The sequence below is a fragment of the Sciurus vulgaris genome (assembly GCF_902686455.1).
Source record: "Sciurus vulgaris genome assembly, chromosome: 8".
Taxonomy (NCBI): domain Eukaryota; kingdom Metazoa; phylum Chordata; class Mammalia; order Rodentia; family Sciuridae; genus Sciurus; species Sciurus vulgaris.
Window position 1 is genome coordinate 5,342,862 of NC_136468.1, and position 21,503 is coordinate 5,364,364.

Below are 21,503 nucleotides of genomic sequence, written 5' to 3' on the forward strand. Positions count from 1 at the left end.
GATGGACTAGTGAGAACCATCTCTTTTGTGAATTACTTTAAAAGTAGGTTGGTTTGGTTGATTTTTCCTGAGTTGCAGTGAAATTTTTATAGGGAATGCCATGAACTAAGGCCAGTGTGAACTTTATGGTGTTACACTACCATCAGAGGAAACCAGTACACATGGTGATATTCATGACAAATACAGAAAAGTAGATGTGTGTGTATGTATAAGTAGGTCTCCGTCTTTACCGTGCTGAGATGATAGTTAAAAGGAAGCTTACCTCACCTATCCTTTCTGGAAAGAAGGTAGTATTTTGCTTTTTAAATGTTTACTAATTAATATTTAAATAGTATTTAGGGATTAAGGCTTTGCCCTGTCCTTGACAAAGGACAGCTAGAGTCTTTGGGACGTCTGCACTTCTTCTGACCTGTCTAGTTATTAGTACTGTGTAGACCCAAGCAAGTTAAATGCTGAGAGAATACTTGTAGCAGGTAGGCGGTTTGTAGATTATAAGGGCCCTAGTGGCAGCATGGTCAAACCTTTATCTCATCACTAGATTTAATCACTTAAAATTTATAGTAGTGTTATGTTTTATTGCCATTTCTATTGCTTTTTTATGATTTGTTGTTTTCTCCATTATCAAATAGGCACCCAGATGAACCATTTAGCTAAAACTTTGTACCAAATAAGAAAGCTTTTCCTCATGGACAGAATTCCAAACATACAAAAATACATTTGTTGAAAAGGCTGTGGGGAAACTGGTACCCTCATGCTTTGCTGGTTGGAATGCAATTGGTAACAGTAGTATTCTGGAAGCAAATTTGGTGATCATAATAAACTGCATATGCATTTGTTCTTTGATCCTTCTAGAAGTCAATCCTGAACATGCCTCCAACAGTACAAAAATGTGGACCATTAGTACTGTTTAAATTGCAGTGTATTAGAAACAACCTAAATGCCCACATTTTTAGGTTACTTAAATGGTTGGATAAACTCTGGTAGAGCCATACAGTTGAATACCAGGTAGTGCTTAACAAAAAAAAATACTGAGGAATGTCTCTTACCTGGTGTAGAGAGGTTTCCATTATGTATTAATAAATGAAGAAAAAGTAAAAGAACATTTATGGTATCTACCATTTATGTAAGAAAAATGAGATCTAAGAACATATACTTAATTATGGAACAGAAGGATAAACCTGAAACTAAACATACTGGTTACTAATGAGAAGTGAGAAAGAGGTAGAAAGAAGGGAATCAAATTCATGTAGCAGGGATGAAAGTGAGTGACACTTTTCAAAGTTTTTTTTATTTTTTAAATTTATTGCTTTCTGATTCTTAGAACAATAAGAATTACCACCAATAAGGACATTGGGGAATCCAAAAAAGAAATAGTAGAATTCAAACTGAAAGGAATAGGGATGAAAAGAGGTAACTAACCTAAGTAACAGTGGAAAATAATACTTTGGTTAGATAACATGAAGGTAAAGACAAAAGAACTGCACAAATGTGCTTGATCTAGTTAGTGAATCCATTTCTTGTAGCAGTATGGGTTAGTTCAGAAAACTACCTCATGTATAGACTGGAAGTGCACAAGTAAATTACGTGTAGACAGTGAGAATTAGGTTTCTCAGTATTGAAGAAACTACAACAGAACTTGTGGTATTGAAATTGAATTGGAAGTATAAATATAAAATGGTTTTTAATATTTATACAGATATAGAAACCAAGGTTTGTGCAGTTTGCTGGTATGTATTTCTTTACTGTGCTCTGAGAAGGTCGAGAAGCAGTGACACCCCAGTATCAGTGAGAGTACCTGGTGCTCAAATCTTGGTTTCTAACCACTGTTCTTAGAAGGAACAAGGATTCAATGTAGGACTGGTGCAGGGAAATAGGAGATGGGCCATGATTTTCTTGAGCTGAGAAGTAAGGACGTACTCAGAAAGATGGGAACTGTTGGAAAGTACAGGAGCCAACCTGAAGGAGCTCCTGAGAACTAGATCAATTTGACCAACAATAGAAATAATTGTCGTATTAGGTTCTTATTCATAAAATAAAGGAAGCACACGAGTCTGTACTGAGACATCTGTATCTACATCTACATTTGCATCTCTCTCAGTGATCTGCTCATTCAGAGAAAATTGTCAGAGCTCTTAATGACCATGAGGCGATACCATGTCCCACGAGGTGAGGACATCATTGGTAAACTTACCATATAGCTTCCCTGCCTTCACTTCCTCCAGCACACTCACCTCCCCACGGGCTTCTCAGGGACTCAGACATCAGCCAGCTCAGTTCTTTGCAGTTCAAGGTCACTAGTAAAGATCCCAAGTACCTCCTCCTTCCATAATGTCCCTGCCATGTTCTGTCTTTTCTAACATCTTACATGGTGTATATTTGCGTAATCTTGTTTACCGTTTGTCTTCCTCACTAGAATGAGCTGAAGAATATCTTTTTCTGTGTAGTCATTCCTCAGTAATACTTATAGACTCGATGAATAGTGCTGAAGACCATGGAGCAGGCATGAAAGAACTGAATTGCCTAAAAGTGTTTCTAGATATTAATTTTATGCAAGTTTATATAGACATAAAATTGTCAGAAAATACTCTAAAAATAGAGCCAATATTTACACATTCTACATAAATGATTTATTGGAGTGAGGGGCATTAGAAATCTTTCATAAGTCAAAAAGTTCTTGAGAGGCAAAGTATACATAAAACTACGGTTGGACCTGGCACCCATCATTTTACCAGCAGACAGACAGACATTCTGAATTTGTCAGCCATTAGCATGAGGACACGTGGCTGAGTGGATTCTGATACCTAACTCCAGTTTTAAATGAATTAAATAAACATTTATTTTTCCTCTTTGAGATAAAGGTGACATTTCAACAATGAGAATATAATATATTTTCAAAGAAACTTGTACTGGAGGTTGAGCCTTTTGGAAATAGCTGTTTGGGACCATTTATATTGATACTTTATTGCCAGAAGCAGGGCAAATTTTTGGTAGAACTGAAATTCAAAAGCTTGTCATAAAAAATTGGACATGGAATTTCCTTATTTGTTTAGAACAGTCTAAAGAATTTTGCTGTGTTTTAAACCCATTTAAAAAAACCTGATACTTTTAAATTAGGGAGAGTGAAATTTTACTATCTTCAATTTCAATAATTTTGGTTGGGATTGAGAACTGGTTGTATAACTCACATACTACTTCTATTTAGATCTCCCTATTTTAGGGATAAATTTTACAAAATCTATGACATTTATTCAGATGAGAGATGAAATTGATCTGAAGGTAGATTAGAATATGGCTTTTCAATCTCAGGTGAGAGAACAAGATAGAAAGTTCAGAAAGAGGAGTTGTATTACTCCCTAAACGTATGGATTGTACACATCTTTTCTCAAGAAATGTTTGAGTATGCATGCATTCTTACGCACTCTCAGTGGAACGTGTTCATGTGAGTTGTGTGCTGTTGATCTCCCTGTTGAAGGTGTGAGCACCACGAGGGCTTGGACAACATCTGTTCTGGTTTGTTTTTGTTTTTTGTCTGATACCTAATGAGGACTTGAAACATGAGATGGTCATTTCTGTCTTGTAATAGATAAGCGCATGTATGAGAGGAATTTTCCACCGGAGGCAGTTCAAGTGCGGGAGCTCAAATGGGGAGGTGTGTTGTTCTGGTGGCTAGTGGACCGAGGCCGGGGCCACTGTTGAGCATTTCGTGATGAACAGGACAACCCCCAAAACAAAGATTATCTAGCTTAAAATGTCAGTAGTGCTGAGGTTGAGAAACCTTTGTTCAACTGACAGTATTATTGATTTTAAAAATTAAAATGCTTAATATAATTTCTTCAACTATTAATTGACATTCTTTATAAAACATTTTTTTCCCTGAAATTTCCCTCAGATTATTTTAACTATTTCCAGGGGGAACTTTATTTGTTTTTAGGTAGACTAATAAGCCAAATTGTCAAACCATGTTGCAGGAAAGGGAATGTTGCTGCATTTTAAATTTCCCCTTAGTGGCTCCCCAAGTGGAGCCTTGGGGGTGCAACAAGAGCTTGGAAATTTGGATAATTTCAGCATTACTAAGGGATTAATTTAATTCTTTGAGCTGTGGCGGTTTAATCATTTTATTTATCCAAAGCCTCTTTTTTCTATACTCCCCTTATTGCTCTACAGATAAAAGAATCCACAAATCCCCAACACTTATTTCTATTCTCTTAACCAGTTCCGAATCAAATGTTCAGTGTCTTATTCTAAAAATAAGTTGTTAAAAATTACTTTACACTTAGAATTGATAATATCTTGTGTATTCTCTGCCCTAATCCCTGCTAAAAGCATATTTGAAATTCCACCATGTCACTGAATTTGTGTCAGGTGTCTTTTTGTAAAACCTGCATGGATTTGTGGGAGGAGCTGTCCATCTTTTCTTCTTACCATAATGGTTCTTTTTGTAGATTGTAAAAGCAAACAAAAATCGCTCATGGTCAAAGAAGTGTGGACAGGAAGGAACTTTAAAATGTCACATTCTTATAGTATTTAGAGCCAGAAAAACAAAACCATTAAAATAGTGTTATTTTGATTAAGGAAGTTCTTTCCAGGTGTGTTGTCCTGTCCTAGCAGATTCCTTCTAATGTCTCATTAGCGAGGATTACCTCCATTGTTCATACCTTAACACAATTACTGATAAAGGAATTGGAGCAATGATTTTGGCTTAGATGGTAACTCTCCTGTGAGGTTGAGGGTGGCACCCACAGCTTCTGAGGCCTCTTACTGCTTAGAGGAGGATGGATATCTGAAAAATGAGCTCTTTAGAAACAAAGGGTGAATGGGTGTTTTGTAGATAACTGACAGTGTTTGTTATTGGGAACATTTTAACTGAGGGAACCTGAAAATGTTTGTAAGTAGTAAAGATTGAAGATGGTGCTTGGAGAGTGGTTAAGTTTCAGTAGGTTAATACTGCAGACTCTAGTCAGAGGGTCAACCTGAGCAGTGTTTGATAATATGAGAGCATATGGATTCTAAAAGGACACAAGTATGGAAATGACTAGAGCATAGGATGGGGAGTACTGGGAAACAGGAATGGAAATGTTGTTTAGTTTTGCACGCCGAGCAGGGAAATTTCAGTAATGAAATTTCCAATAAAGAGCAACATTAACAAATCTGAATTCTCCAAGCCTTTTGTATTTGAATTGATAGAGGATCACATGAAGACAGCCATGATCAGCATTACTGTTATAATTAAAGGCAGATGAATGTAAACTTAAGAATTTAATTATTATGTGTAAAATGTAAAGATGAATTGAATGAGTGATTCTTTGGGAACTAGATGGAGGAATTGAAAATGTTTCTGTAGTTTTAAGCCTGAGAAAGAGGGAAAAATCAGTTTTCTTTTGGGTTAGGAAATCCTGTGTAATATCTTTAAGATTAAAGATTGAAGGATTCAAGGTTGAAATGATAGACAGTTTTCCTCCCTAGCAATGATGGCACATCAAAGCTGTCAATGAATAAGAAAAGATGATAGAAAACTTCCTCTGTCAATGCGGAGAAAGAAGGCCAGTGAAGAAATGGATGTGATATAGAATTAAAGTTGTACACAGTATAGTAGGAATTACTGGGCTTGAGTTAATTGATTTAAGGAGGTATTCCCAGTGCTTTCAATTTTTTTGTGTGAGGTTTTGTATAAGATATTTTCTAAAACAAATTAGTGTGTATATATTTGTGTGTGTGTGTGTGTGTGTGTGTGTGTGTGTGTAATGAATAGGTCAGCCTTCCACAACAAAGAATTATCTAGCTCAAAATGTCAGTAGTGCTTAGGTTGAGAAATGTTGTTTAACTGACAGTGTTACCTGCTTTTAAAAAACTAATATGTTTAATATAAAGTGTGTGTGTGTGTGTGTGTGTGTGTGTGTGTGTGTGTGTGTTTACTACTGATCTACATTCTCAATCCTTTTTTTAATTTGAGGCACAGGTGCATTCCTAAGATGCTAAAGCTGGCCTCGAACTTGAAATCCTCTTCCTTCAGCTTCCTGAGTTACTGGAATTATAGGCCTGTGCCTCTGCACCTAGCTCATAATCATTATTTTCAATGGGGGGAAATTAGAAATTTCAGTTTCTTGGTCTGTCTCTGATACTCTTAGCTAATGTCAAGTGACATCTTCCCAATCATATTATCTGTTGATACTCAGGATTCTTCATCTGTGCAGTTAGAAATTCTTTTCTTTTTATTCCAAAATACAGGGCTGTGAAGAAGATATTAGCAAATCTTTCATGGATTATTTCATCACAGTGCTGAGTGCAAGGTCTGGTTTTTGCAAGATAATTCAAGGTAGTTGTTTGACTTCAGAACACTATTAGATATATATACACACATGTATGTGTATATATGCCTAAAAGTTAAATATGTTTGTTTCCTGTTACTGTGCCAACTTTAACCCTGAAATTTTTATGTAGGAAACACAGCTGGGTGGAAACAGAGAGAAAATTGGATATTTCTATTTTAGAAAATAGCAAGTTTTATATACTTTATTAAAAACCTTACTAAATTTGGTGGTCTTTTTCATTGACAGTGACATTGACCTTAAGACTTTTCTCCAAAAAAGTCATAACTTATTTTTACTCTTTAGTTTTAAATAAGTTTGGCTTAAAAAAAAAAAAGAACTTAAGTTTGTAATGAAGAGAATGTTCTTTGACACCAGTGGAAGCTCTTGGATGTAAACTGTGGGGAAGGGGCGGAGAGTAATACAAAATGGCATATCTGTAAAATACCTTTTGAAGATTGCATAGGAAATAGGCAAATTTTTTTGCTTCTAAGGAATATTTTCTATGTCTGTGACTCTGTATGAGGTGATTTTTTTCATTGCATACCCTTTATTAACTTTTGACGTTTGGACCATAGTAAGTTAACGAGGACTTAGAGATGAATTTGCTAAAAATACTGATTCTTCACTTGGGCCTGCAGATATTTGTTTATCTGGCATCTCTGCCTCCATTTTGCATCTGTTCCATTTGTTCTGAGTCAGTCAGTTTTGATTTCAGGACCAATAGGTCTGATTGACGACATCTTTAGATGATTCCAAACTACCCCCCTCAGTCTCCAGCAGTTTTCTTATTTCTGCTGACAAGGTCCTGCCTGACCAATCTTGAGATAATAATCAACCCAGTCTGACCCAGCCTGCTTGACTTTGCATACTTCTGCTTCCCCCTTGTACTTGTAGCCCGGGAGTTCATGTCAGGAACCCCATGTGTGGAGCTGGAAATGTACCCCCCATGTTTCCTGGTGTGGCCATACTCATTAAAGCTTCTTTCTTTCTTTTTTTTTTTTTTTTTTTTTTGCCGTTACCTTTTGCCTTTTGGGTAAGTGACCAGACCTACTTCGTTGGGGCCCCCAGAGATGGACCTTTGGTAACACTAACATTTATTTCCAAATTAAGTTTCAGCAACTCCTAATGTGTTCTGATAATGTATTTAAAAATTTTATTTATATAGTTTATGCACTAATATATACATGTTTTACTACTTAAAATTGTTTTTTGTTTTGTGTAATGAAAGTGTTACTTGTATCTCCATCTACAGCAGAGAAGTTAGAACAGACCTTCCACTGAGAATAATTAGAATAGTTGTATAAAATAGTTTTCCAAAGAAATATTTTAAACAACAGCAAGCTAGTAGGGTAGTAAGGATTTGAAAGAATGAGATCTCAGAGGATTGTACATGGGTCAGCCTGACATTAGCATTTTTCCCCTGGAGGCATTTTTTCAGTTCATGAAAAAACAACTGAGATGTTAGAAAGCTGAAAGGAGTTTTTGGCAGTCTACAGAGCTGGGAGGACAAAAAGTTTTGGTCTATTACTTACTATACATTTACATTTGGGACCCCTGAAGACTATACCAAAGGTCAGCAAATTATGGCCTATCGGTCAAATATAGTCCTCTAGGTGGGAGTGTTTATGTGGTTCACAAGCTGATAGTGTTTTTTACATTTTTCAAATAATATTTCATGATATATGAAAATCATATGAAATTCAAGTGCTAATGTCCAAAACTAAAGTTTTATTTTTAATGAAGCCACAGCTAATTAGCATATTGTCTGGGTCTCATGTTGCCACTATATTTATAGAGTTGAGTCGTTGGTGCATAGATCACATATATTTTGAATATGTGACCTGGTCAAAGATTGACATACTGCAAATCACAGTGATGCAGTTTTAATTTTTTAATATTTCAAATTTTGAATGCCACATATATTGCCCTTGCATGTTACTTCTTTTATTAGCAGTGTGTGCCTTCCATGTTAAAAGGAGAAAAGTGGACTTCATGTTGTAGAGTTTTTGAGGATAGCAAAGTGGATTTTATTATAATAGGACACCATAGGTGTGCTAAAAGAATACTACATATGTCATGTTAACAGTACTATACTGAGTACTCCTTACAATGTCTTCAGCTCACAGGAATGTAGTGGTGAGAAGGAATAGTAAATTAAAGCCAAATATGAGCAGAATTTCTTCACAAAAGCAAAAAATGAAAATTAGACTGAAATTAAAGTAAGTTTCTAAGTGGCTCATTTGTTAGCCAAACAGGAAAAACATTTTAACAATGGTGAGGTCATGAAATTGTGTTTGATTTTGGCAACTAAAGATATGTGTCCACAGAAAATAAGCTTGCTGAACACTCTTTTATGTCAGAGTAGTTACTTTATAAGTTAAGGTCATTGGGAGCAAAATGAGTCATTTTAAAAACAAAGCAAATGGTATGCAGTAATGTTGTAGACTTTTGATGAGTCAATAGATACTACCAGTTCTGCTCAGTTGTTACTTATTCCAGCAGTCAATAATGAGTTTGAAGCAGTTGAAGATAGTTTTTATGAATTGTCTATGAGAAATAACTACAAGGGAAAATATTTTCAGAGATATTAATAAAATGCTAGTTCTGTTCAACCTGAAGTGGAACCTGCTAAGATGTGTTGTAACTGATACTGGTAATAATGAGTCTGAAGCAGAAAAAGACCTCAGCAGGACAAATTTATTTATTTATTTATTTGGTTTCTTTTTTAAAATTAGAGCTTAATGGTCATAAATAGTAATAGTTGGTTTCATCTTGACAAACTCATATATGCCTGGAAATTGATTCCAGTTCACGATTCCCACGTTTCCCTTCTGTCTTCTCCCCTTCCCTTTCTCCTTCCTCTATCCTGGTAAACATCCTTGCACTTATCTATTAATTTGTATTCAGTTGATTCCTTATGTCATCTTATCCTTCTTCCCCCTTTCCTTTATTTTACTCTAGCTTCTCTATTTTAGTCCATTAGCTTATTTCACTTAGCATGATAATCTCCATCTCTATCCATTTCCCACTGAATGTGACAATTTCATTTTTAATGGCTGAGTAGAACTCCATTGTATATATCTGTCACAGTTTCTTGATCCATCAGTACAATACATTTATAAAGCTGTTAAAATACCAAGTGTTTAAAGCCTGTGATTATACGTTGTATTTGTTACCAGATCCTTTGCAGAAAATATTTAAATCTGTCATGTATTAATGAATTAATAGTGTCAACAATGAATTTGATTTACTCTTGTGGACCTACTGTTAAATTGCATTAATTTTGTAGATATGAGTGAATTAGTCTTCTATACACTGTGACTTAATAAAGTTTTAGTGCAATTTTTTTTTTTTTTAGCAGTGGACCAAGATGGAATTTTTTCTGAATGAGAAAATTGTCCTTAAACATTAAATCAAATACATGACTTTGCAAGTTATCCCTTATTGCAGGCTTTATAGTATTTAGTAACAAATTTAACCTAATATTACAAAGGTTAAAGAAGTGCTTATATGGGAAACTTACATCATGGTAATGTCATTTGTAAAATATCTAGTGTTATTTGAATCACAAAAAAATAGCAATCCACTTTACACACTTTTTAACACTGTCACAGTTTAAAATAAAATTCAAAATGTTCATGCCTAAATAAATTGGCTGGAGAAATCTTTCCTATTCTCAAATGACAGATCCTGTTGCAGTTTAAGACCTTAAAGCAAATACAAAGGAAATTTCTCTATTTCAAAATGCATTTAACTGTGCAATTGAGGAGTTCCAACTTATCCTTTAATTGAAAGTGATTATTTTACAATACAGTGGCATGGTAAAAGGTCAAGAGAAGACTGTAATAAAATTTTATAAATACCTTTCAAAGATGAATACGCAGCGGGGTGAGGTAATGCACATCTGTAATACCAGCGGCTCAGGAGTCTGAGACAGGAGCATTTTGAGTTCAAAGCTAGCCTTAGCAATGGTGAGGTGCTAAGCAACTCATTGAGACCCTGTCTCTAAATAAAGTACAAAATAGGGCTGGGGATGTGGCTTAGTTGTAAAGTGCCCCTGAGTTCAATCCCCCACTACCACCTCCCGCAAAAAAAAAAAAAAAAAAGAAAATGCTCATATACTGTCAATTGATGTTAGTATTGGGCAGCATTTTTGTTTAAAGATGGATGCCTGAAATATCATTATAGTTAAGAATGAATAGACATACAATCAATGTTGATGATAGGAAAAAAATGGCTTTGAACTTCAGTTATGTGAAATGTTATCTCCCCTCCAGATTCCACTCTTTTTGTTACGTAGTAGAATATTTTATGCAGTTATCACAGTTTGAATAATAATCAAATTTGTGAAAATTTGTTTTCTTTCATCTTAGATAAGTACTTTTATTTTACCTCTTGTCTTCCAAAGTCTAAAATAGTTAATATCTGGCCCATTTCAGAAAAAGTTTGCTGATCCTTGGGCTATACCCTTGAAATAAGGGAGTACTAGGGGGGAAAAAAAATCTTTCTACAAAGACTTGAAACCCAGCTTCAGATCAGCTCTTGTATACATTGAATTAAAATAATCTTCTATAGCGTATGTGGCTATCTGAAGAAAGAATTAAAATATAAATATCATCTAGTACCTCAAAATTTCTCTACAATTTTAACAATAAATAAATAAATAAATAAATAAATAAATCAAAGTCACTGTGCGTACTGAAAGATAGGATCAAAGTACTGACAATGAAGACAGCAAACAGTAAGAAAATGCCTTCAGGTTTCTTTTGACACTTTATATTTTCACATAAAAGTATACATTTTCGAAAAGTTAATGTAGGAGACTGCAGTGGAATTCTGAAAGCACAGAAAACAGCGACTTTAAAGGAGAATATTGAAGAATTCAAGTACATTAGTAGAATAACTTTTTAAAAGATACCATATGCCTGGGAGTGTAACGCAGGGGAGAGTGCTTGCCCTGGCCCGTGGGAGGCTCTGGATTTGATCACCAGCACCACAACAAACACACACAACAAAACAGTGAGAACCTGAGCCGTGAAGAGGAAGAAGATAATGGCAGTAAACTGGGCCAGAAAGTTTAGATTCTAGAATATGTAAAACAACTTGCAAATCAGTAAGTAAAACAAAGACAGCCCAGTATTGAAAAGGGCATGAGATCGACACAGTTGATTTACTAATGAGACAGTTCAAATGCCTATTAAACATGAAAAATTACACAGTCTCATTGGTGTTTATGAAATACAGTTTTGAAACTGTATTGGGATTTTTATTTGTAGCTGTCAGATCAGTGAAAATAAAGTGTGACTGTAGTAATGTTTGCCTGGGTCTGGTTCAGTGGGAGCTTTTATGCAACTTGTATGAAAGATGGAAAATGAGAATAGTTACATATTGAAATAGATTGTACTTATCTAGTAAAGTTGATGAAACACCTATTTTAAAGACCCAGCAATTCCATTCCTGTTTATATACCTTAATAACCCAGTGTTTTAAAAAAATTGTGGTCCCAGGATTCCTTTATATAATATTCTTACTTTGAAACACTACTGTCTGGCTTAATTCAAAACAACTAAATTCTCATATCTTCTTCTACATTTAGTGAGTTGAAATATGTTCTTTTGGTTGGAGTATGTGAACAAAATCCAACTTCACAAAGATACATACTAGGAAAAAGGAAAAGTATCTTAGCTAGCCTTGTTGGGATTATTAATGTTTTTGTTTGATTCTACACCAAAACTCAAAGTGTGAGTTTTTAGAAGATCTGATCCAAGGTGGAACCTGCAGCCCAATCACTAAACTTTTCCTTTTCATCATTATAATCCATAATAATTTCTTGCAATTTAAATAGATCTTTTATCTTCCTATGATTTTTATAGATGATTAAGATATCTTTGAGGGCTGGGGATGTGGCTCAGGGCTTGCCTAGCGTGCATAAGACCCTGAGATCCAATCTCCATCATGACAAAAAAATAAAAAAAGGTATCTTTGGAAAATATTGGTTCATTGAGTAATAATCCAGATATTCCAACTTCTGACACATTTTAATAAGTAGAAATTTTGTATTTTTTTATATAATCGTTTAATCCTTCAGTCTCCACAGAAAAGTCTTTAAGTATTGAGAAGCAGTCAAGCTTATGTTGGGGGATATCTTTTTCACATTTTGTTATTGGTCACTCATACTCTTAATTGATTTGGTTGAAGTGAGAGGTTGATTAGTCAGTTTTGAAGAAGTACCTGTCAAATAATCAAGTCTACATATGATCGTTTGTTCTTCCATGTTCAAATGGTATTTATGAAGCAAGCTGTTATCTCAGTTTGTAATTTGATCACAAAAGTACTTAGAAAACCATTGTGCTTTGGTGCAACAGAATTACTTTATGCTTTCCCTTTTTGTCACACAAATAATAAAAATACATGTGTTCATGGTTCAAGATAAATTTTTATTGCTGTAGCATTGATGATCCTTTTTTTAAAAAAATACTCTTTTTAGTTATGCATGACAGTAGAGTGCATTTTGACATGTACATAGATGTAGTATAACTTCCCATTCTTGTGGTTTGTACATGATGTGAAGTTACACTGGTCATGTATTCATATATAAACGCAGGAAAGTGATGTCCAACTCATTCTACTGTGTTTCCCATTCCCATTCCCTCTCCCCTCCCCCCTATTTCCCACTGTCCAATTTGGTCAAAACCAACTGTGCGTGCGCCCCCCCCCCCCCCCAGCCTATTGTGAGTCAGCATCCGCATATCAGAGAGAACATTTGGCCTTTCCTTTTTGGGATTGGCTTATTTCACTTAGCATGATAGCTTCTAGTTCCATCAGTTTACCAGCAAATGCCATTTCATTCTTCTTTGTGGCTGAGTAATATTCCTCTGGGTATATGCTGAAGATTGGGATAACTGGGTCAAATGGTTGTTCCAGCAATGATGATCTTAATGAGACTCACATTAATTTTACTGTGGGTTGTAGGAGCATTTGGGAATGTAATAACTTAAGTACAGCTTGGTACCACTTTCTCTGATTTGTAGAATGACAGCAACTGTTAAACCTATGATAGCTTTTGAGCCATGTGCAAATATGAACATGAAAAAGTGGTAAATGTCATATTTTGAAAATAGCTTTGGCCTCACAGACTCTGATGAGGCTTGCCTTGGGGATCTCCTCCTTTTAGGGGTCTCTCAGAAACTTATAAGGAAATTTTGGGATCCACATTTGTTTTCATTTTTTAAATTTTTAACTTTTGGTGGTGCTGGGGATTGAACCCATGGCCTTGCACATGCTAAGGAGGTGCTTCACCACTGAGCACCTGTGTGGTCCATTGTTTGAGAACAACTCTCTAGAAAGGTGTTTTGTGGATGTGTGTCAGCTCTCACGTACAAGATAGTGTGGTTGGAGGAGTTGGCTGTCCATCTGGGGAGAGAACCCAGTGTTACAGTGTGACTCCACAAATCAGCAGTGTTGGAAGATGCCATAAGGATGATTTTCCACATTGGTCTTTTTATGGAGAAGCCATTCTAAATGCTGCACAGAACTCTGTGACCTTTCAGCCACATGTTTTCATGATGTGATAAGTAATCACTGAGTAGTATTCCTTTGTACAGCTGAGTCACAGTTTTTTCACCCATTTGCCTATTGAAGGACAATCTTAGTTGCTTCTAAGTTTTGGCAATTATGAAAAGGAAAACCTGCTATGTACATTTCTGTGCAGGATTTTCTCTGGGCATCTTCAAACTCAATTTGTAAATAAGGGGCCCTTGATTGCTGGATTGCAGTGTAAAATTGTGTTTACCCCCCACCCCCACCCCATGTGGATTATCTTTTCCTTGATGATACTGCCCAAAGCACTACATTTAAAAATTTTGATAGATATCAGTTTCTCTCTTTCTCTCTAGGAATTGTTCTTTTGGTGTTGTATCTGAGAAACTACTGGCCCAAGGATGTGAAGATCTCTCTTTCCTCTGGAGAGTTCAGTAGTCTCAGCTCTTACCTTTCTATCTGTGACCTTTTCTGGGTTGGGGGGTGGACACTGGGCATTGAAGCCTTTACCACTGAACTACATACTTGTCCTTTTTATTTTGAGACAGGGTCTTGCTAAATTTCTGCGACTGACCTCCATTTTTGCAGCCTGCCTGCCCCAGTCTCTCAGTTCACTCCTGATTGTGTGATCTATTGTGAGTTCATTTTTTTTAAAAAAAATTTTTAGATGTTGATAGACCTTTATTTTATTCATTTATTTATATGTGGTACCAAGAATCAAACCCAGTGCCTCATACATCTGTACCTTTGCTATGGTGACTCATGCTGTAATAAATATGAGAGTACAGGTATCTCTTTGATTTAGTGATCTTTGTCATGTTTGGATATATATCTAGTAATGGATTGCTATTTTAATTTTTTAATTTTAATTTTCTATTTTAATTTTTTTCTTTAATGTATCACTGGGGTTCAAACCCAGGGCCTTGCATATGCTAGGCAAGTTTTCTATATTGAACTAATTGTTGGCTTCTAAAAGAATCTCCATACAGTGTTCCTAGTTTACATTGCCTACAGTGTGTAAGAGATCCTCTTTTATCTTTTTCCTTACCAGAATTTGACAGTTTTTGACTTTTTGGTAATAACCATTCTAACTGGGGTGGGATGATAACCTCATTGTAGTTTTGATTTGCATCTTCCTGGTGATTAGGGATATTGGGCATTTTTTCATAAACTTGTCAACTACTTATATATTCTCTTTTGGAAATTTCTATTCAGGTCATTTGCCTGTTTTTTTTAATTGGATCTTTTGCTCTTTCATTGTTGAGTTTAAGTTCCTCTTATATTATGAATATTAATCCCTTATTGAATGAATATTTTGCACATAGTTTTTCTTATTCTGTAACTGATAGTTTCCTTTACTTTGCAGAAACTTTTTAGTTTGATATAATCCCATTTGACTAATTCTATATTTGTTGCTTGTGCTTTTGGGGTCCTGTGTACCCACCCCCAAATCTTTGTTTATAACAGTGTCTTGAAGTATTTCCCTTTGTTTTCTTTTAATCACATTATAGGTTTAGGTACTAATTTAAGTGTTCATTCCATTTGAGTTGATTTTTATATCTAGTTACAGGAAGGGATCTAGTTTCGTTCTTGTTTTTGTGTGTTCAGTTTTGCCAGTATAATTTTACTGATGAGAAACTGTTAGTTTAGTCAACATACGTTCTTAAAGCCTTTGCAAAAAATTCAGCTACCTTAGCCGGACACTGTGGATACCCCTGTAATCCCAGCTACTCAGGCAGGAGGATGGCATGTTTGAGGTCAGCCTGGACATCTTAATGAGACACTGTCTCAAACAAATAAAAACAGCTGGCCATGGTGGCACATGCCTGCAATCCCAGCAACACTAGAGGCTGAAGCAGGAGGATTGTAAGTTGAAAGCCAGCCTCAGCAACTTAGAGAGACCCTGTCTCAAAGTAAAAAATGAAATAAATAAATAAGAGCCCCTGGGTTTAATCCCTGGTACCAAATAATAAAAAATAAAAACTACTACAAAAAGAAAAAGGGCTGGAGATACAGCTCAGTGATAGAGCACTTGTGTAGTTTGCATGAGGTCCTGGGTTTAATTCCTGTCTCCCCCACCCCCAAATCAGCTTGCTCTGCATATGTGGGTTAATTTTGGAGTTCTTTTTCTGTGCTGTTATCTTTGGCTAGTATAGTTTTTTTTTTTTTTTTTTTTTTTTTTTTTAATAAATACTGGGAATTGAATGCAGGGGCACTTTACCACTGAGCCACATCCCCAGCCCTGTTTTGTATTTTATTTAGAGACAGGGTCTCACTGAGTTGCCTAGGGTCCATAAGTTGCTGAGGCTGCTTTGAACTCTCAGTTCTCCTACTGTAGCCTTCTGTGTGCCACCTTGCCTGGTTTGCGTAGCTTTTTAATGTTGTGAAATCAGGTACTGGAATGCCTTCTACTTTGTTTTCTTTGTTCAAGATTGTTTAGGTTTCTCTGGGTCTTTTGTGGTTCCATTTAAAATTCAGTTATTTTTTTTCTACTTCTGTGAAGAAGAATGTTTTTGGTGTTTTGATGGGGATAGCTGCTGTGGATTAATAGAGCATCTTATGCTTGATAGTCATTTGAACTATTTTTCTGATGCACGAACATATGGGATATCTTTCCTTTAAAATTTTTTTCTCTCCTTTGTAATTTCTTTTATTATTGTTTTCAAATCTTCCATTGTAGAGATCTTTTAATTCTTGTTAAATTTATTCCTAAATATATTTTTTATAACTATTGCAAATACATTTGTTTTCTTGACTTTTTTTTTTTTTTTTTCTGTCCAGTATTGGTGTAATAAAGTGATATATTTTGTATGTTGATTTCATATCATGAAACTTTTCTGAATTCATTTATGAGTTCTGGAAGCTTTTTAATGGAGTATTTTTTTTTTCTATTTGTAAAAACACATCATTTGTAAATATGGATAATTTGACCTCTTTCCAATTTAGATGCCCTCTATTTCTTTCTTTTACTGCAGTTACTTCCAATAATTTATTAAATAGTGGTGAAAGTGGACATCCTTGTCTTGTTCCAGACCTTAGAGAAAATACTTTTTCTCTGTTAAGTATGACATTGGCTCTAGGTTTTCCATATATACTCTTCAGTATTCTGAGGTACGTTCATCTCATACCTAATTTCTTCAAAGTTTTTGTCGTGAAGGATTTGGATCTTATGCTTTTTCTGCCTCCGTTGAGGTGATCATGCAGAAGTTTCTTTATTCTCTGGATTTGTTGTATTACGGTTATTACTTTGTGATTGTTAAACCATCCTTGTGTTGCTGGGATGAATTTTACTTGGAGTATGAGCGTTTTGATGTACTGTTGGATATGATTTGCTGGTATTTTGTTGAGAAGTTTTGTATTTGTGTTCATCAGGGAAATTGGTCAGTAGTTTTTTCTTTATTTCCTTATTTATTTTTGTGGTCTTTGCATGGTTTGTTATCAGGATAATGCTGGTCTCATAAAAAATAGTTTGGCAGAGTTCCTTCCATTTCAAATTCGGAAATAGTTTAAGTAGAAGTGGGGTTAGTTATTTAAAGGTTTTGTGAAATTCATTGGTAGAGCTGTAAGGTTCTGGGCTTTGCTGGTGGTTGTTGATGGGAGACTTTTAACTACTGTTTAATTCTCATTCTGTTTAAATTTTATGTTTCTACATTTTATAGAAGGTATTTTATTTTTAATATTCAGTGTTGGCAGATGGTATGTGTTCAGATACATCCATGTTTTCTAGGTTTTCCAGTTTTTTAATCATACAGTTATTTATAGTAATTTCCCATGATCTTTTGTGTTTCTGTGGTATCAGTTGTAAGATCTCTTTTTTCACTTCTGATACTACTTATTTGGGTCTTATCTCAGTCTGTGTAAAGGTTTGTCTATTTGAAACCATCTCTTTGTTTCATTGTTTGTGTGTGTCTTGGTCGGTTTTTGTGCTGTGGGTTGAACTCAGGGTGATTTGCTGCTGAGTCACATGCCCAACCCTTTTTTATTTTGCAACAGGATCTTATTAAATTACTGAGTCTGACTTCAAACTTGGGATCCTCCAGCCTTCGCCTCCTGAGTTGCTGGAATTACAGATGTGTGCCATTGCACCCAGCTGATCTTTTGCATTTTTTATATTATAATGTTATTTGATTTACATTTTAATCATATTCTTTCCTTCTAACAAATTGTCTTTTTTCATGTCTTTGAGGTGCATTGTTACATTGTTTATTTGAAATATACTTTCTGATATGCATTTATTGCTATAAACCACTATTAGTACAACTTTTTATGTATTTTATAGATTTTGATATGCTGTGTTTTCATCGTCACTTACTGAAAAAAATATTAGTTTGCTTAAGTTTTTTAATTACTGGCCTTTTAGGAGCATGTTACTCAGTTTCCTGGTCTTGTTGTGCTTTCCTGTGTTCTGGTTTTATTTCATTGTAGTCAGAGAAAGAATCATGATTTCAGTTTTTCAGAATTCATTGAGACTCAGTATTTGGCCTAATGTATGACCTTTCTTGGGGATGTTCCATGTGCAGATGACAGTATGCATTCTCCTGTTATCGGATGGTATTTTCTACAAATACCTTTTAGTTCTCTTCACTCAACACTGTTCTTTTTCAGGTATTACATAGATTTTGTTCAAATTGGCATCCGTTTCTGTGAAGTTATTTTCATTGTGCATATCATGCTGCCTTGATTTTTCACGTTTCTCATGAGCCCATGTTGATATCTGCACATCTAGAGCAATAGTCCCCTTCCAATTAGCTTCTTTGGAAGAAGACCTTTTCATTTAGGTGTGGTATAGTGTGTCAGCTGGGTAAGTGCTTTGGCTGTGGTGATGGATGATCTCAGAAGTGTAGTCCTTTGATGTCCTCGTCTGTGAGGGCCTCCCTCGTCTGGACCACAGGAGTTCACGAAGGTAGATTTTGTAGTGGATGTGGGCTCTCAGAGGTGTGTGTTGTTAGGCCTTGCTGAGTTGATCACCACTGGCACTGTGGCAGCTGCTGTCGTCCTGGTGCTGGGCTGTAGAGGAGAACACACCCAGAGCCTGTAGGGCAAGCGTGTGTGGTGTCATTGGTTATGGCTCCACAACTGTGATTCCAGGGCCATGGCCTATGAAGGGTACCTTCGCCAGTTCCTTTGGGTTGCATGTGGGAGATGCTTGGGCTTGTGGTGCCAGCAGCCATGGTTCTGGAACTGCAAGATGCCAGGGCTTTTGTCACCACCCTTCATGTGGTCCTCAGGCCTTGGGATGTGGAGGAGACTTTCCCCATGTCCCTACAAGTGTGGCTTCCACACTTGTAGAGCCGCAGCTTGTTGGCAGGGCTGTTCCCAGGTTCTGTGGGAAAGTGTGGTGGCACTGCTGTGTGTGGTGCTGGAGCTGCAGTGTCATACACGAGCTCTTCTGTAGGTCCACAGGTGAGTGTGGGTAACAGCAGACCTCGTGGCATCGGCCGCCACCTTCCTGGAGCTGTGGGATCCAGAGAGGTCTTTCCCCAGGTTTCAGGGGACGGTCTTGGGTGTTAAGGAAACAGATGGCACTGTTATCTTGTGGCCCTGGTAGCTGCTGACTCCGAGCCGTCTGTTTTCTGCCTGTGAGGTACACATTGGTCCAAGGTACCTGGTGACCTCAGGGAGCTGTCCCTAAGGCAGGATGGCAGTCAGCGGTGGTGCTCCTACAGCCTGCGTGATGGGGTTTGGAGTAGGGTCAAGTGTGGCTTGCTCTGATTCCGTGGGACGTTGTCTGACGGTTGGGCCTGCTTTGTGCTGCTGTGGTGGGGTTGCCGGTGTGTTCTGCTTTCCTCCCAGCCAGGGAGCTGTGTGGGGGCTCTGGGCGGTTCCTTCCTTTCTCTTCTACCTGTGAAGCTGCTTAGGTGGTTGAGGGTTCTTGTCACTTTCCTGCTCATACCCAGAGTCCTTCCACAGTCTTCTCTCCTTAGAATGTAGCCTCTTCTTTGTTGCCCGGGTTTTCCTTATAGTAGAAGTGGATACTGTCTTGGATCTTACTTCCTTTCAGCCATTTTGGATCTTACTTCTGTAAGGAATCCCATGACAACCACGCCGGACATGGGAAATCACATAAGGGAGTTTATTAAGCAGTGTCTCCCTGCAGCGTAAGAGAGAAAATGAGAGGAAAAGAGAAAGGAGAGAGAAAGGGCGCGCACAAGAAGGAGTGAAAGTGAGGAGGAGAAAGAAAGTGAGTCGGGGGAGAGAAAGCAAGAGAAAAGATGGCGGGGTAGCTACCCTAAAGCAGTCCAATTCGGCGGGCTAACGGGACCAATAACAGAGAAGGATGCTTGCAAGCTGACTGATGAACCAATAGCCGGCTAGGGTGTTCACAGACTGACAGTAGTTGGGAGGCAGGAAATGGCTGCAAAGGAAAGGGCAGGGAGAGCAGCTTTGTACATTACAACGTCCTTTTTATTTTTGATTCTATTTTATAGTCTCTTCTGAATCTCATTTTAAGCATTCATTGATGGTGTAGAATTAGTTTTTTCTGTATAGACCTTGTATCCTTACACTTAGCATTTTAGTTGATTTTTGTATATGAGATCATGTTATCTACAAATGTAGCTTGTTTTATCTTTTCCAGTATTTTTCTGTTATGCCTTTTTCTTTCCAAATTTCTCTGCCTAGAACCTTTAGTACAATGTTTAATAGAGGTTGATAGAACAGATACTGTCTTTTACCTGAAACCATGTGAGAAAACTTTCAGTTTTTCACCACTAAGTATAATATTTGTTATGGAATTTTTGTAAATGCCTTTTCTCAGGGTGAGGAAGTTTACTTCTCATTCTACTTTGTTGAGCATTTTTATTGTAACAGTTTGTTTTATTTTGTTCCAAGTTTTAATCTGTATTGATTGAGATGATGAACTTTTCCTTGGATCATGTTAATGTAGACTGTCACATTGATTAAGTTTTGGATGTAAATCAGATTTGCATTCCTGTGATGAATCCAGGATAAAAGATCTAAATAGATGGAATGAATTCCCGCTCATGGATCAGAATACTTAGTAATGTTAGGATGACAGTAGTCCCCAAATTGATGTACAGCTTCAGACAATTGCTTATACAAATTCTTTCTGACTTTTTTGGTAGAAACTCACATTTATCTTAAAAGAAAGAAACCTAACTTCCTCCCCTCATATCAAAATACAAGGAACTCAGAATAACTAAATTCAGGGGACTGTCTTTCTAGCTTTGTTTTGTCAAGTGTTTTGAACTTTGGTAGTGCACTGCTGGTAGGGAGTTAATGGAATTAATTGGTCATGGCTAAACTGGCACAGACTCTTCCTGTTCTTATGATAGTGTGTTTTCCTGAACATTTTCAACATGCTCTTAGAATAATTTCATGAGGCTTTGAGTGAAAAACACATGCACACTTTGGGCACCCCTAATCCAAAACTCTAAAATCTGAAATCCTCCATGTTGACCTTTTCAGTGTCAGTGTGGTGCCACAAGTGGAAAATCTCACATCTGTCCTCATGTTATGGATTGCAGTCTAAACAAAGGTGCAGTAAAAACACCGTATCATTTATCTTAAGGACATTTGTATTAGGTATATATGAAACAAATGAAGTTTGTGTTTAGACTTGTTTCATCATTTAAAATATTTGAATATGCATAAGCAGATATTAAAAAATCTGAAATAAGTTCTTAATCTAAAACA

The 21,503-nt window shown here is 36.4% G+C and overlaps 1 protein-coding gene across 20 annotated transcripts in view; it reads left to right on the top strand.

Annotated features, from left to right (window-relative positions):
* KMT2C (lysine methyltransferase 2C) overlaps positions 1–21,503 on the top strand; it is a 266,222-nt gene that overhangs the window by 101,645 nt on the left and 143,074 nt on the right. The gene's annotated exons all lie outside the window — the stretch shown is intronic.